We start from the raw sequence: 15,277 nt of genomic DNA, 5'->3' as shown, positions 1-15,277 counted from the left end.
AGAGCTGCAGGGAAGAGGTTCTGTGCTCCTGTCCTGAACACCCCTTTGCTGTAATTAATACAGATACACAGTAAATCATTCCCTCCCAATCCGTTTTTCTATGTGATTGGAGCAGATCACACAGAGCTGCCACATATTTAATTTGCCCCCGAGTCCTGGCTGATCCTCAATGTTGATTACCCAACATGGGAATTTCCACTGGTGTCCACAGAACCATGTCAACTTCAAAATGATGCAAACACATTTTTAAAATGGTTGCAGGGTTGCTAGATAGCCTCTTATTTTAAGTGGGATCTTCCCCCATAATGTCATAGTTCTAGGAATTATGAGCGTCATCTGTCTCAAAATGCAACAACTCCACACAATCTCATTGACTGAATGCCACCAAGCCAAACTCCTTCATTCTTACAATTACAATCTAGCAACTTTAGCAACTGGTAAGGGAGGTCCTCTCAGGAAAAGCCAAGCCCTTCAGCTCAAAATGGATGCCCAAAGAATCATGGATATGAAAGGCCCCATATATCTCAGCCACTATTTTATCACTGCTTCTAAGAAATGAAGAAGTGTGAGCGCCGTCTGGCTAACCCTAGCCCATGCCAAGCCTCAAAACTCAGGGAAATATGCAGTGTTTACTTCTGCTGCAACGTATTTTCAAAAATCTGTTTTCCCCCTTTTCTCTGTTGAACTAGAACATTCAAGCAAGCAACAGGATATTCAGTGCCTACAAGGGAAAAACGAATGGCAATATATTCTTCAGTGAATTTATTTCTTTCGATTCTCTCAAAGGTAAAAGCTTCTGCACTTATAAACAGCCTCTCAGATTTGTCTGAAGATGTTTCAACATCACTCTTTCTCATGCCTGGTAATGGGGATGAGAAACTGCTTCCATGCTCAAATATGTTAAGAAATCAGGCAAGGAATGAGGTATTTCAGAAGCTGCATGGCCATTCTTGATAAGTTTGACAATAATATAAATACAAGAACCCTTAAAGATGCATAGAAACTGAAATGAACTCTGACAGACCTTTTCCTGAAAGGGCGTTTTTTGCTATTCAGCAGTAACAATGAAAGAAAAATCTAAGAAACCATCAGTCAAAACAGGAAGAGGTGTTTTTTTTACCACCAACTACCTTCCCATACTCAAAAGCAAAAAAAAGATCAGTGCTATCGATTAGAACCTGCAAAGGAAGGACTAGGCTGCAAACATCCAAAAAGCATTGTCAACTTAACTCCACAACTAACTATTAGGGGAGGCTATGACCATGCAACAGAGTGAACAAGATATTCTCAGAATAAACATTTATAGCTCCTAAGGATCACTTTCTGACATAATATTCATAACAGCTCCAATCCTCTGTCTGCTGTACGGAGTGCGCGTGAGGACAGCTTTGGTCTGCTCCCTTAAAAGGGACAGTAGTGGAAGGGGTGGGTGTGGATGTGTGTAAGGGGAGGGGAAAATAGGACTAGGATCACCACGTATTCCGCAGCCCAGCCAATGAGAGGCAGTGGCAGGGATGGATGGATTGGTCTATTTCCATCCCATTCATTTCTGCATATTTTTCATTCACCGTTCTGTTATGTCTTGTTTCCACACTCTTTTCTAAAAAATCACGCTTGTGCAGTATTTTGATTGTATTTTACATATTTTTGATCACATTTTAGGCCAGATTGTGAATATAAGCAATCTTTTAAAGCACTGTTTGCAGCAGAATATAGATGTTTTACCCATCACCAGGCAGGCTGTGTGGCATGGCAGTATGAAAGAGGGCCTTCTCTGTGGTGGTGCCCTGTCTTTGAATCCAAGTGCAATCTTTCATTTTTTTTTATAAAGATATTTATTAGGGTTTTTTATAAAAAATACAAAAATAATAAACAACGTTCCTTTTGTCTTAACAAATTTTCAAACCTTTTTGGACTTCCTCACGTTTCCCGTTCACACTTACATTGTCAATACATTTTTCCAAGCAAATTATCATGTAATTTATAGTCGCTCTTTTAAATGATAAATAACAATTCTTCAGCAATTTTTGTTTTCTAAAGTCTCACTTATCTTCCAATTCAAATCCAGATTAGTGATGGCCAATTTTTTGTAATCAAGCACCCTTCTTAACATTCCACCAAATTACAATATTTTTGTAAATAAATCTTAAATTTCCTCCAATCTTCTTCAATCTTTTCTTCTCCCAAGTTTCGGATTCTGCCGGTCATTTCCGCCAGTTGCATATAGTCCATCAGCTGCATCTGCCATTCTTCCAGTGTGGGTAAATCTTGAGTTTTCCAGTTCTTAGCGATGAGTATCCTTGCTGCCGTTGTAGCATACATAAAGAATGTTCGGTCCTTCTTTAACACCTTCTGGCCGACTATACCCAGGAGGAAGGCCTCTGGTTTCTTAGTGAAAGTATACTTAAATACTTTTTTCAGCTCGTTATATATCATTTCCCAGAAGGCCTTCACTTTCGGGCAAGTCCACCAGAGGTGAAAGAATGTTCCTTCATTTTCCTTACATTTCCAACATTTATTTTCGGACAAGTGGTATATTTTAGCAAGTTTAACAGGGGTCATGTACCATCTATATATCATTTTCATTACATTTTCCTTCAAAGCATTACATGCAGTGAAGTTCAGCCCAGTGGTCCACAACCTTTCCCAGTCTTCAAACATAATATTATACCCAATGTCCTGTGCCCATCTTATCATAGCAGATTTAACCATTTCATCTTGTGTGTTCCATTTCAACAGCAAGTTATACATTCTTGATAATATCTTACTCTTTGGTTCTAACAGTTCTGTCTCTAACTTCGATTTTTCCACCTGGAATCCTAACTTTTTGTCATTTTTAAAAACTTCTTTAATCTGAGCATAATGTAACCAGTCTAGCACTTTACCCTTCATTTTCTCCAAACTCTGCAATTTCCAATTGTCACCATCTTTTTCTAATATTTCCCAATACTTTGGCCAATTGGCCTCCATATTGAGTCTCTTCCGGGCCTTAGCCTCCAGAGGTGAAAGCCACCTTGGGGTTTTGTTTTCCAACAAGTCTTTGTATTTTGTCCAGACATTAAATACAGCTTTCCTGACAATATGGTTCTTAAAGGCCTTATTGGTCTTAACTTTGTCATACCATAGATATGCATGCCAACCAAATGCATTGTTAAAACCTTCCAGATCCAACACATCCGTGTCTTCAAGAAGTAGCCAGTCCTTGAGCCAGCAGAAAGCTGCTGCTTCATAGTACAACTTTAAGTCCGGCAGGGCAAAGCCACCTCTTTCTTTCGCATCAGTTAGTATCTTAAACTTAATTCTAGGCTTTTTGCCCTGCCAGACAAATTTAGAAATATCTCTCTGCCACTTCCTGAAGCACTCCGTCTTATCCACAATTTGTAATGTTTGAAACAAAAACAACATCTTTGGCAATACATTCATCTTAATAGCGGCAATTCGGCCTAGCAAAGAAAGTTTCAATTTTGTCCAACAGTCCAAGTCTCTCTTAATTTCAGACCAGCATTTTTCATAATTATCCTTAAATAGACTCAGATTTTTTGCTGTTATATTTACCCCTAGGTACTTAACTTTTTTCACCAATGTTAGTTCTGTTTCTTTCTGAAACCGTTCTGACTCTATGTCTGTCAAGTTTTTCCCTAATACTTTAGTTTTCTGTTTATTTAATTTAAATCCCGCCACCCCACCAAAGTCTTGAATCAATTCCAAAACTCTTTTTGTACTAGATTCTGGCTCCTGCAGGGTCAAAACTAGGTCATCTGCAAAAGCTTTAAGTTTATATTGTTTCGCTCCGACCTGAATCCCTTGCACCAACCGGTCCCCTCTGATAAGATTCAGGAGCACCTCCAGGACTGTAATAAACAACAGCGGGGAAATTGGGCAGCCTTGTCGTGTTCCTTTTTCAATTTTAAACCCTTCCGTAACCACATTGTTGACTATCAGTTTTGCCTTTTGTTCTGAGTATATCGCATCAATCCCGTTTTCAAAACCCCTCCCCACTCCCATTTCTTTTAAATTTCCCTTCATAAATTTCCAAGAGATATTGTCAAAGGCCTTCTCCGCATCTATAAAAACTAACACTGCTTTGGTATTAATTTCTGTTTGCAACAGCTCCAAAATGTCAATAATATTCCTTGTATTAGCAAACATGTGTCTGCCTGGGAGAAAGCCTCAAGCGCAATCTTTCAATGGCACTTAAAGCCAATACATCTTTGCCAAGGCTTTTAGTGGGGAATATGTAACTGCCTTATTTATGTTGCATATTTATATGTTTCATAACACATGTTTATGTTTATATTGTTTATACTTGCGTTTATATTGCATTGTTCTTTATGGTTATTTTTAAGTGTAGCCCATCCTGGGAACCTTAGATGAAGGGCCGATTTATGCCTTGACAAATAAATAAGAAATGAAATGAAATAAACCCAGGCCTCCCTGATCCTAATGCAAGGCTCTAACTATTACACCACACTGATGTTGACTCTAATGTCTGCTGCCCTTTTGCTTTGACTCTTTGTTAGGAAGAGGATCAATTTAAGCTTCTCTTTATTTTTGGTCATGTTTTTAGGACTTAGTGGCCTTTGCATCCAATTCCCTGGAGCTTCCACCACATCCTTTGCACACAAAAAAACCAAATAAGTACAAGAAACTATGGAAAAAGTTGAAAATCCACATTAGGGCTATTAAATATTGAAGGCGAGGGGAGGGGAGGGGGGCATTGCAATGTAGATCATCTCTACTTTCAATCCCTAAAGCCGGTTAACTCAAAACAGCAGCAGCAATAACAGAAACTTTATTCCATATCCCTGTTAGTTCATGAAGTCGCTTGGTAAGCGCATCTTTTAACCACAAGATGCTTGCTAATCTCAAAGAACAGGAAATGAAATAACAGTATTCATATAAATTAGATGCAGTCAATAAATGAACAAAATGCTGGGTTATTAGTTTTTGGCACAAACCCCTTCACTTTGTGCCTTTAAAAGGAGTGGGGGAATGAGAGCAAGGGGTTCTCAAGGGAGATTCCTCATGGAACCCATTTTCCGTCCCTGTTCCCATGGTGCTGAAAACCTTTTGGCCCCATCATTTCAACGCTTTATTCAGCCTCCCGAAAAGAATCAATGCTATTTCAGGGCTCGTCCACCCTTCCACTTGTCCTGTGCCTAGAAAACACAGGTCCTAGAGGAGGTGTAGGCAAACTCCTGCCATCCAGATGTTTGGGACTACAATTCCCATCATCCCTGACCACTGGTCCTGTTAGTTAGGCATGATGGGAATTGTAGTCCCAAACATCGGGGGGCCAGAGTTTGCCTATGCCTGTCCTAGAGGTTTTCCATATGTCTGAGTTGTTTTGCCTTTGCCCCACCACTTTTCCCCAGAAAAACACACTCTTTAGCACTAAATCACAGCAAATGTCAGTCTGGAGAAAACCCATAGATGTTTGCTCCTGTTCACTGGTAAGCAATGGGTTTTCCCGGGGAGAGCAGCAGGGCAAGAAGTGTGAATGAGCCCTCATTTACTTTTCTAAGCTAAGGATTGATATGAGGATATTCTTCTGCTACTGCTAAACCATCAGGGCTTCAAAATGTCAGGGAATTTTGCATCTCTAGTCCCAGCACGGCCATTCACCCCCAAAAAGTTCATATTAGACTCTTAAGTGGTTTTGGTTTTTGCAGGGAAGAGGGCTGCAACAAGAGGAAAACACAAAATATCCCAGCAATCTTCTTCTTAAATTAGACTTCAACACATCTGCAAGTTATATTTTTTTCTGAAAAGTTTGTGGTACTTGCAGTGATGTGTTTAGTGTCACATATAGTTTAGCCCTAATATTTTCTATTGCTCAGTTCCAACCAGTTGTTGAGCACACATTTAACTCCATTTCACATCCATTATGTACCTTCAACAGCATGCAGCCGAATACATTTGTACATTCAGCAGTTTAGTTTCAGGTTTCCAGAGTTCAAACAATAAAACATTCATAGTTTTGAGGGGGGGGATGCTTTGTGAAATCTATTTTCTTAGACTTTTCATGACCTCAAAGTTCACACCTCACTGAGGCTGCGTTTCAAACAGTTACATCATACAGCAAGCACATATAAACCATTTCCAGGGCAATCTGCTCTGTGTAAAATGGCTCTCTGAGGTGTTGATTAGCATCCTGCAGCTTCTTTGAACAGCCTTTGCTTCTAGGCTGAGATTTTGGGGAGCATCTTGAGAGGTCAGCTGGCCACATGCTTCACGTGAAGTTGGTGCAAACCGAGAAATGTGTTTGCTGAAGGCTGGGTGTGTAGTCAGAATCTCAAGGGCACAGAGTGAACTTGCAGGTTCAAACATTCAGCCAAAAAAGTAAATGTACAGCAATCTCCAAAACAGCAACAATAAAAAAGATCCTCCAGGCACATGTTCCAAGGCTATATGAACTTACTAGAGTCAGCTTTCCAAAAGAGTGGGTTGTATCCAATAGGAACGTCAGAAAATTCTGACGGAACAGAGGTGGAAATTGTCAATGTTCGCTTATTCCTCCCAAGTCCAGAAGGAGAATCAATTCAGCAAATACAATTGGTATGTTGGGGTTTGTTGCCAGCGTTTTTCATTCAATAAAACTGATCTACCACTTGACTGTAAGAAAAAACTTCAAAGCAGTTTGAGGTTTCTTTTTGTTGCTTTCGACGTGCAAAGAGCACACAATTGATTGTGTCCCGTCCCCCCATACACATTTCCTTTTGCTTTGAAATGAATGGGGTGGAAGAGTGCAATGACAACGTTATTATATAACTGACGTAATTAGTTACGTGAATAATGTAATTTCATCACAGCGGGCAATGGTACATATAACAGTTTTTGGAAGAAGTTGAAGAACAGAGGAACAGAAACAGTGAGCACAGGGCATAAAGTCAGCACAGGGCAAAACGTGAAATGGTACCTCCTTACATTTTAATATCCAACTACTATAACTTTTACTTAGAGAAGACCCACTGAAAATAATGGATTAGTCATATGCATTAATTTCAGTGGGTCTACTGTAGGTAGGGCCAACATGGCATACAGTCCAATTAATTTTACTCATCCTTGTTTAGTCACATACGATGGCCCTACTGCATGGAAGCCAACATGCGAACAGCTCTATGTGTGTTCCCTTTAATAGTGCATATTTCTTCCTGGGGTGGGGCCAGTGGAGGACCCAGAGGTGGAGCTGGATCAGCATCCTGGCACCACTCCTCAGTAGTTTAATGGTTATCCCTTCATATGATTATCACATGGGTGGTCTTGTTACAAAGAAGGAAAGGCACACACTTCCACAATACAGCATGCACTTCCACAATTCAACAGCATCCAAAACAATGGGAACACAAGACAAGCGAATTCTCTTTAAAAGTATCTTGAGATGTTTGCTCTTGCTTTTGTCCTCCGGAATCTTTCCAAATTCCTGTTAACAGACCATTCAGAATCAGTGGTGCATTTGCTCAGAGCCTGATCTTGATAAGGGATGCTATCATGCTTGTGTGAATACCAATTCCATTCGACGCTCTCAAAGCAGAATGTTATCAGAGCCAGACCTGGCTTTCGCACCAGGAACAACACATGGGGCATACCTGTGACAACTGTGACTTGGGTTCAGAGCATCTCACAGGGTCACAAACACAAATTCTTCAGCAAGAACGTATTAACAAAATCCTGCAATATTCAGTGGTGTGTTACCGCAGTTATATTGTTGGAATCTTTACATTCAACCTATAAGGTAGGTCAGTATTATCATCTCCGCATTCAGAAAAGCCAACAAGCCTTTTAAATGGAGATCCCAGTATGCATTTGTACAGGATATGAAAATGTTTTTTATATATGAAATTGTTTCATTTTTTTTTCTATATGGAGTTGCTTTTACGTATGGAATTGTATTTTAATTGTGTTTTTTCTTGCTGATGTTTTTTCCAGTGTGATTGCTTTTGCATGTTTTACAGGATAAATAAGCAGATAAATAAAATATTGTGGATGAGAGACTGACAGATTTGCCTCTATTGAGTTAATGGCACAGCAACCAGGAACTCCTAGATTTATAGCTCAGTCATTATGCTGCACTGGCTCTTAAGCCAAAATAGCAGAACCAGGCACGGTACAAATTTATTTGAATGTATGTCCCCGGCTTATGAATCCCCCCCCCCCGCTTGCTCACTCACTCTTTAGCTCCCTCCCTCCCTCCCCACCTCAGGTAGGTTCAGAGGTCCAGTTGTAGGCTCTTTCCAACAACCCATATAATATAATGCATTTAAAGCATCCCTATACCACTTTATGGGACGTGGGTGGCGCTGTGGGTTAAACCACAGAGCCTAGGGCTTGCCGATCAGAAGGTCAGAGGTTCGAATCCCCACGACGGGGTGAGCTCCCGTTGCTCGGTCCCTGCTCCTGCCAACCTAGCAGTTCGCAAGCACGTCAAAAGTGCAAGTAGATGAATAGGTACCGCTCTGGCAGGAAGGTAAACGGCGTTTCCGTACGCTGCTCTGGTTGGCCAGAAGCGGCTTAGTCATGCCGGCCACATGACCCGGAAGCTGTACGCCGGCTCCCTTGGCCAATAAAGCGAGATGAGCGCCGCAACCCCAGAGTCGGCCACGACTGGACCTAATGGTCAGGGGTCCCCTTTACTTTATACCACTTTAACACTCATTGCTTCTATTAAAGAATCATGGGAACCATGGTTTGTTAAGGGTGCTGAGAGTCATTCAGAGCTGCAGTTCCGAGCACCTAACAAACTACAGTTCCCAGTACTCATTGGCAGAAACCATGACTGTTAAAGTGGCATAAGAGTGATTCAAATGAAGCTGTGGGTGTGACCCACATCTCTGATTAATTTCTTTCCCACCTGGAAGGGTTTTTTTAGCCAAGCAGCCCAGTCGCATCTCTTTCACAACCGTTCACAAGTGTCACAATCCACTCCAGACATTTCCTGCTAATTTCCATATCTATGATTGTCTCACCTCCTTCTGAATAAAGGTAAATTCAGGTGCTACTACAACTTACTACATAAATTGTATGGTTCCTATGAATTTCATATGTTGATTTTATAGAGTTATCACTTGTCTATCTGCCATTTTGAAGGCTCCACTTTGTGGAACAGGGAAGCCAAATATAAATATTGCAATCAATTGATAAACATGCATGTGAAAGAAGGAAGGGCAAGACTGAATGGCTACCAAAAGCATGAAAAGCTCAGAGAAAATGAGCAGGGTGAACATGAGACATCACTAATGAAAACATCAGCAATTTCTAAGTATTTGAAACATACAGAAAACCTTTACAAGCTATCATGGAGATATATATCACACATTATCCCAAGACCAGTAATGAAAATGGAAAGTGAATCCATTTCATTCAGAGATTGTGTGAAATGTGCAGAACTTAACCCAAGTCTGCATAGGATTAGGAGTACCAAATGAAAAGTGAAGATTAATAGTAAGGTGCTTCAAACAGATTAGAAGAATGAGCTATTCAACCAAGAAAACTCAATTAATGAAATGCAATAGACATGGTCTAAATGGCACAGTGTTAATAATGTTAGTACGGATATCCTCTTGATTTCCCACACAGCTAATACCATTTGCCTTGTCGTCTTCTTCCCAGTGGCATAGCGTGGGGGGTGCAGGGGGGGCCGGCTGCACCGGGCGCAACATCTGGGGGTTAGGGTTAGGGGGCGCAAATCCACGGGTTAGGGGGCGCAAATTACTTGCCTTGCCCCGGGTGCTGACAACCCACGCTACGCCACTGCTTCTTCCTAAACTTACCACTCCTGTTTCAGCTGCTTACCTGCCCCTAATCCCTACTCTCTTTGCTCCTTGCAAAAAGAAGAATAGAAAAAGAAAAAGCATGCACAATACAGAACTTAGATTTGAGTGGGCATACCCACAAACTTCTCAAAAGACATGAACCCATTTGGATTATCAAACTACCTGTGGAAGTTTGGTCATCTGTACCATCCTGCCAATGGAAAGGAGTATTTTTGCCACATATCTGATATGGACATATGGTAAAATGACTGCCTGAATAGGCTTCGAGTTTGGGTCTGTTGGTGCTGTGTTATTCTTCCAAACTGCCACTGTTCCTCTCGGTGAAGAAGCTTGTGTCTGTTTCAAAGCTAAATATGCTGTTTTATGACACATCTCATAAAGAGATCTCCAGTTCAGATACTGGAAAGCTGACAGCCTGTTGTTTAACCATTCCCTGTACAACTCCAGACATTCTTATTCAGTTTTAATCAGTGATGTTAAAACGACCACGTCCCATGAGGTCTGTTCACTAAACAGCGTCTGTGTCTCTGGCTCCACGAAAAGCCCTGATGCCATTTTGTTTTCCTGATGTTTTATTCATTCATAATGAGCCTAATATGCACATTACGATTCTTGGAGTCATAGATGTTCTCGCACGAAATGGAAATAAAAAAATGCCTCTTTTAGAAGGTCTCCTTCCTACATTAAAGAGATCCCTGGGGAATTATGTTTACTCGCACAAGACCCTGAATGAAAATAAAATTTAAACCAATTTGTGTACAGCAAAACAACTAATTACTGAAAATTACAGGCTGGGGAAATAGGTGGTGACTTGTTATTGCAGAATAAACACATTCAATGCTACTTCAGCTCCTTTGGCCCCTGTTCAGACCATTTGCTCAGAAAGAAAAATTACAGGACTTGGGTAAATGGGGAAAGTGAACAATTTCACATCTCTCCCCTCTCACTGAAGCAAATGGAAGCTTAGCATTTGATTGCCAGGTTCCATTCTGGCCCAAGACCCTCACAGCCAGCCTATCTCAGTCCCCTGAAGAGCTTGGCAGGTTGTACATTTTCTGTGCTTTGTGTGTTTGATTAAAATTTCCCTTTCCCTTGAGTTAAAATGAGAATACCCCTAAACATTTTTTTCTTTTTTTAGAATAAAGCACTGCTCTTGGGGGGATGGGGTTGTGTGAATTTTCCCATTATATTTCATCCACATGTCCCCTACATTGGAATTAGTAAACATTTAAAAACATGCTGATTGCTTAAGCCTTTTGTAGTCAAAATCTAACCACTTTTTTTAAAAAAATAAACAATTAAGAACTCCTATTCCCCAGCCCTCTCTCGACTATACTTACCTAAATCCCTCCCCAATCAAAGATTGTGCTGATCAAGAGGTAGAAACTAAAATAAGATGCCAGAGTAATCATGGAGGGGATAGGCAGCTGCTGCGGCAATTCTCATAAAAAGAAAGTTTGCCGAGACATCCTGGAACCATTCTGACACTGCTAATTGGTTAGTCTTTCCAAGAGGAAGGCAATCAACTTTTTTTTAAACAAAAAACAAAAAATAAATCAATCCGTTTTAATAGCTGGCAGGATCCTTGCTAATAAACTTTAGTAGAACACAGTGGCTGCGCCTTATCTCAAGAACTATAGCCCGCCATGAAAAAGGCATTTTTTGTGTGTCTCTTGTATCCATGTGAAAAAGAAAATGTTTTATCTGGCATCCTCAGTGACAACCTAACAGGAACATATTGCCTTGGCATGCCATTGTTCCCAGGCTCCTCCTTTCCCTTCTCTCCAGCCAGCAGGAACCTCATGTGATCAAAGAGCGCAATTCTCCTCCTGGAAGTCTAAGTTAGGAGCAGGACTTAGCAGCTGCCAAGAAAGTCATGTCTGGTCTTCCAAAAACCCTGCCAGGCTGGGGGAAGGGAGGGTTCCCCGTCCCGCTTCCCTTTTTCTTTTTAACAAATAAAAAGCTTTCCACACATCTACATCTTTCCTAGTGGTATTTAGTTTGCAGGTTTCAAGCGGAGGCTATAGCACCTCTCAATAATGCACCATGACTTTTAAACACACCCAGATTCCAGGAGTCTGGAGTAAGTTGTTCTGAAGATGAGAAGGGAAGGGCTGGGGCAGAGGGCTGTGGAGGAGGATATCAAAGCCAAATCATGTGAACAAGAGGGCTTTTTGCTGTTTATGTGGCAGCCAGAATCTCAAATGAAAAACAAGGGACAGAGAATATTAGCTATATGAGGAAGCATCTGTAAATGAAGCAAGGCTGGTGAAGCACCCATTGCATCTGGCCATGCAATTCCATACTGCTCGGTATGGAATTCTTAATCTCAAAGAAACTTAACCCTTGTGAGGTGAAGCCGCTGAAAGCCTCATACAGCTGGCTCAGTTCTCAAACGAAAGGAACTTATACCTCAGCAGCTGCCAACCTCCATTTCTGAGGTTACCCAAGGGCCTGAACTTGATCCAGCCACTAATTTGTTCACATGATCCAGTGATTTGAGAGCAATGAGAAAAATCAAAAGGCTGGTCATCTTGGGACCAAGTTAGTGTTAAAACACATTCATTTTAAATCATATGGGTTTCTCATTTTTGTAACCTGGAGTTCATACCTCTATAGGGAAACATGGGCTTTTTATGCACGTGTACAAGTGTTGCTGGTTGACTGTCACATCAAGCGATGGTTCTGTTTGTGCAAATGAGTCACTGCAGCTGGACTGCTACAGCCGGAACATTCGTATTACACACTACCAATGCAAACACAATGCTTTTCAACAGGGCCACGCATTCTGCTGAGAAACCTTTCATAAAAAGCCATTAAACAATGGGGAAACAAATGAGATACACAGGCATGTTTCTAAGGCAATGAATTAGCCTCAAGGTGGGCCCTTGACCCATAATGTAATCAGGGCAAGGAAAAATGTATAGAGGTGAAAGCGGGATTGCAAAGAAAAGGTCCTGCCCCCAGTTCAGTATAAGGGCCTGCATGGAGCCCATGTAGATCCCATTCTGTGCATGTAGGGCTTTCTCTGTGCAATCAGGAACCCAGGAAAAGCAAGTTTCACAAAGACATAAAGTTCCTGCTAATGTACATTCCAGCAAACAACTGCCTTTCCCAATGTGTTGTTTTATTTGGACCAGGTTTCTCTGAATCACAGAGTTTCCATACACTCCCCCTTCCTTTGTATGGAGGGACTGAAGCCCATTACAACTGCTAACCAACGGCGTTTTTCTCTCTCTGTTTTGTTCCAGCAAACAAAGCAGTACAACTCCAGCTCCTTAACTGTGTTTCTCTCCCCCAAACGTTGCACTTTACAAAGGAAGGGAAGGGCTATTGTTTTGCTTGTTATTTTAGCACTGCTCCAAGAGCGACGGAGTCCCCTGCTGCTTTGTCCCCATTTCCCCTCACGTTCTGTGTGCCCCGCAGGATTGTCACAGTAGATTCACCTACTTGAAAGTTTGAAGTGGAGTCTCTGTCTTATTCACAACAAGCGTCTTGCTGCCCTGCCAGATTTGCTAATTGTTGCCAGTACATTATATTAAGGGGGGAAAGAAATGAAAACTTCTTTATGGATGTGACTAAATTTTCCATAGTCAAATCTCAATTACATAGGTCAAACAGAACTGTCTTCTGAAAATATTAACTACATGAAGGTGGTGATGATGCTTTCAAGCAATCAAAACAATTCACTTTGTAACTGTAATCCTCACCAGTCTTGAAAGAAAGGGAAGGGAATAGTTAAAATCTGGCCCTTCAGATGTTGCTGAACTGAACTCCAGCTCCTATCAGCCTCAGACAGCATGTCCCAATGTTCAGCAACATTTGGAGGGACACAGACAAGATAAATTGGTATTACTGTCCTTTTTGTTGCAGATGGAGGCAGCATATCTGAAGCTGCAACAAAGTGGTTTGCCCTGAGGCCACCTACTGAATTCACAGCAGAGGCAAGATTCAAACCAGAGACCTCCTGATTTGTAGCCCAGTATCTTAGCAGACAAGCCACACCAGCTAACTTTTCATTGATTGTATGCTGCTGTTGTAAAACAATATTTACTAACACGAAAAAAGTGAAGTGGTACAGACTACCTGGCCAAAAAAGCCATCCAATTTTTTACAGAGACAAACCGCTTTGCACCTCTGAATTTTCTTGCCTGCCACCTCTATTGGGTCCCATCAGAGGTATAAGGTTTTGTTATAAAAGTCTCATAATGGTACTTCATTGTAGTTCCATTTGCCTTGCTCATTTAGCCCTAGCCTCACCCATATCGTTGGACAGCCCCTTTTCTTAAAGAAACAGACAATTTAACTCTAATATAATACATTTCAAGAAAGAAGAAAATAGTGTGGGTGCTCTGCCTGACCCACCTATTGTGTCAGGGAGCCAGCCCAGCAAAGGCAATAGGAAAGTGTGAAATGAACATTGTAAATCTTGTAGCAATACTCCCATGCTACAAGTGCGACTTAGACCAGAACTTTGTGGCTTTTGTTACCAGATGAGAAAAGAATGTAGAACTAGATGGGCCTTTGGCTAATTCAGCTGGGCTTTTCTTTTGTACCTGCCTGTGCCAACTCACTTTCACCACTGGGTCCTAATTTACACAATCCCATATCCTCCAACATTTATCCGATGAAAATAAGAACGTCCTAGGGAAAAGTGGGAGATTCCAAAGTCAAATCAGAAACTGGGACAGCTTCTGTAAATCTGGGACTGTCCCTAGAAAATAGGAGCACTTGGAGGGTCTGCAATCCTGAGGCTAATGTTGGTCCTGTTTTGCTCAACCCGTGGCAGTTCCTTTGTTGCAGGTAACAAATTTAGGCAACTTCATCTAGTGTCAAAATTGTACAATTATAGGTTAACATCAAATCCTGTTTAGCTGCTCATGACAAACGAAATGTGCAGAGAGCGACCCCAGGAGGGAGGGAGGGAGGGAGGGAGGGAGGGAGGAAAGAAACAAGCTAAAACTTAGCAGCTCCTGTGGAAGACGTCTTTATCCCTTGTTTATTCGGGAACGTTTTCTCTCTCTCTTCATCTATTCCTACATGCCTGTCTTCTCACCTCTCTTCTAACGATACTTGATCTTTGCTAATTATTTTACAAACTGATCTGATCCCCACCCACTAGACCAATGTGTGGACTGGAACGTGGTGATTTGCTGGTTTTCTCACTTCCCAAAAAAATGCAGTGCAGTTCTCAGGTCAGGAGGGAAAATAAGAAAATGACCGCTCCCCACTTAAAACGGGGGGCGCCTTTTGCGTGGACGCGTGCAGCCCTGGATCTGGAGTGGCCCCATCAGCATAGGCTTTGCCTTCCCTCAGGTGGGATACCTGGAGGTCCCCGCCTACCCCAGTGAGTTGTCCAATCCCACCTGGGGGAAGCGTTGCCAGGGAAACCAGGCCAGGTAAGGGGAGGGATTACCTGCCCACACAATAGAGGGTGGATCTTAATTGGTAATCCTCACTTGGCTCCAGAGCTTCTCCCACCCTACCCACCCTCAGTTAATGTC

At 41.7% G+C, this 15,277-nt stretch overlaps 1 protein-coding gene across 2 annotated transcripts in view; it reads right to left on the bottom strand.

The window, feature by feature from the left end:
* The window catches only part of PLCL1 (phospholipase C like 1 (inactive)), a 192,289-nt gene that overhangs the window by 71,307 nt on the left and 105,705 nt on the right, over positions 1–15,277 (bottom strand). The gene's annotated exons all lie outside the window — the stretch shown is intronic.

Source organism: Podarcis gaigeae (assembly GCF_964106915.1).
Source record: "Podarcis gaigeae genome assembly, chromosome: 1".
NCBI lineage: Eukaryota > Metazoa > Chordata > Lepidosauria > Squamata > Lacertidae > Podarcis > Podarcis gaigeae.
This window is presented reverse-complemented; position numbering and strand designations above follow the sequence as displayed.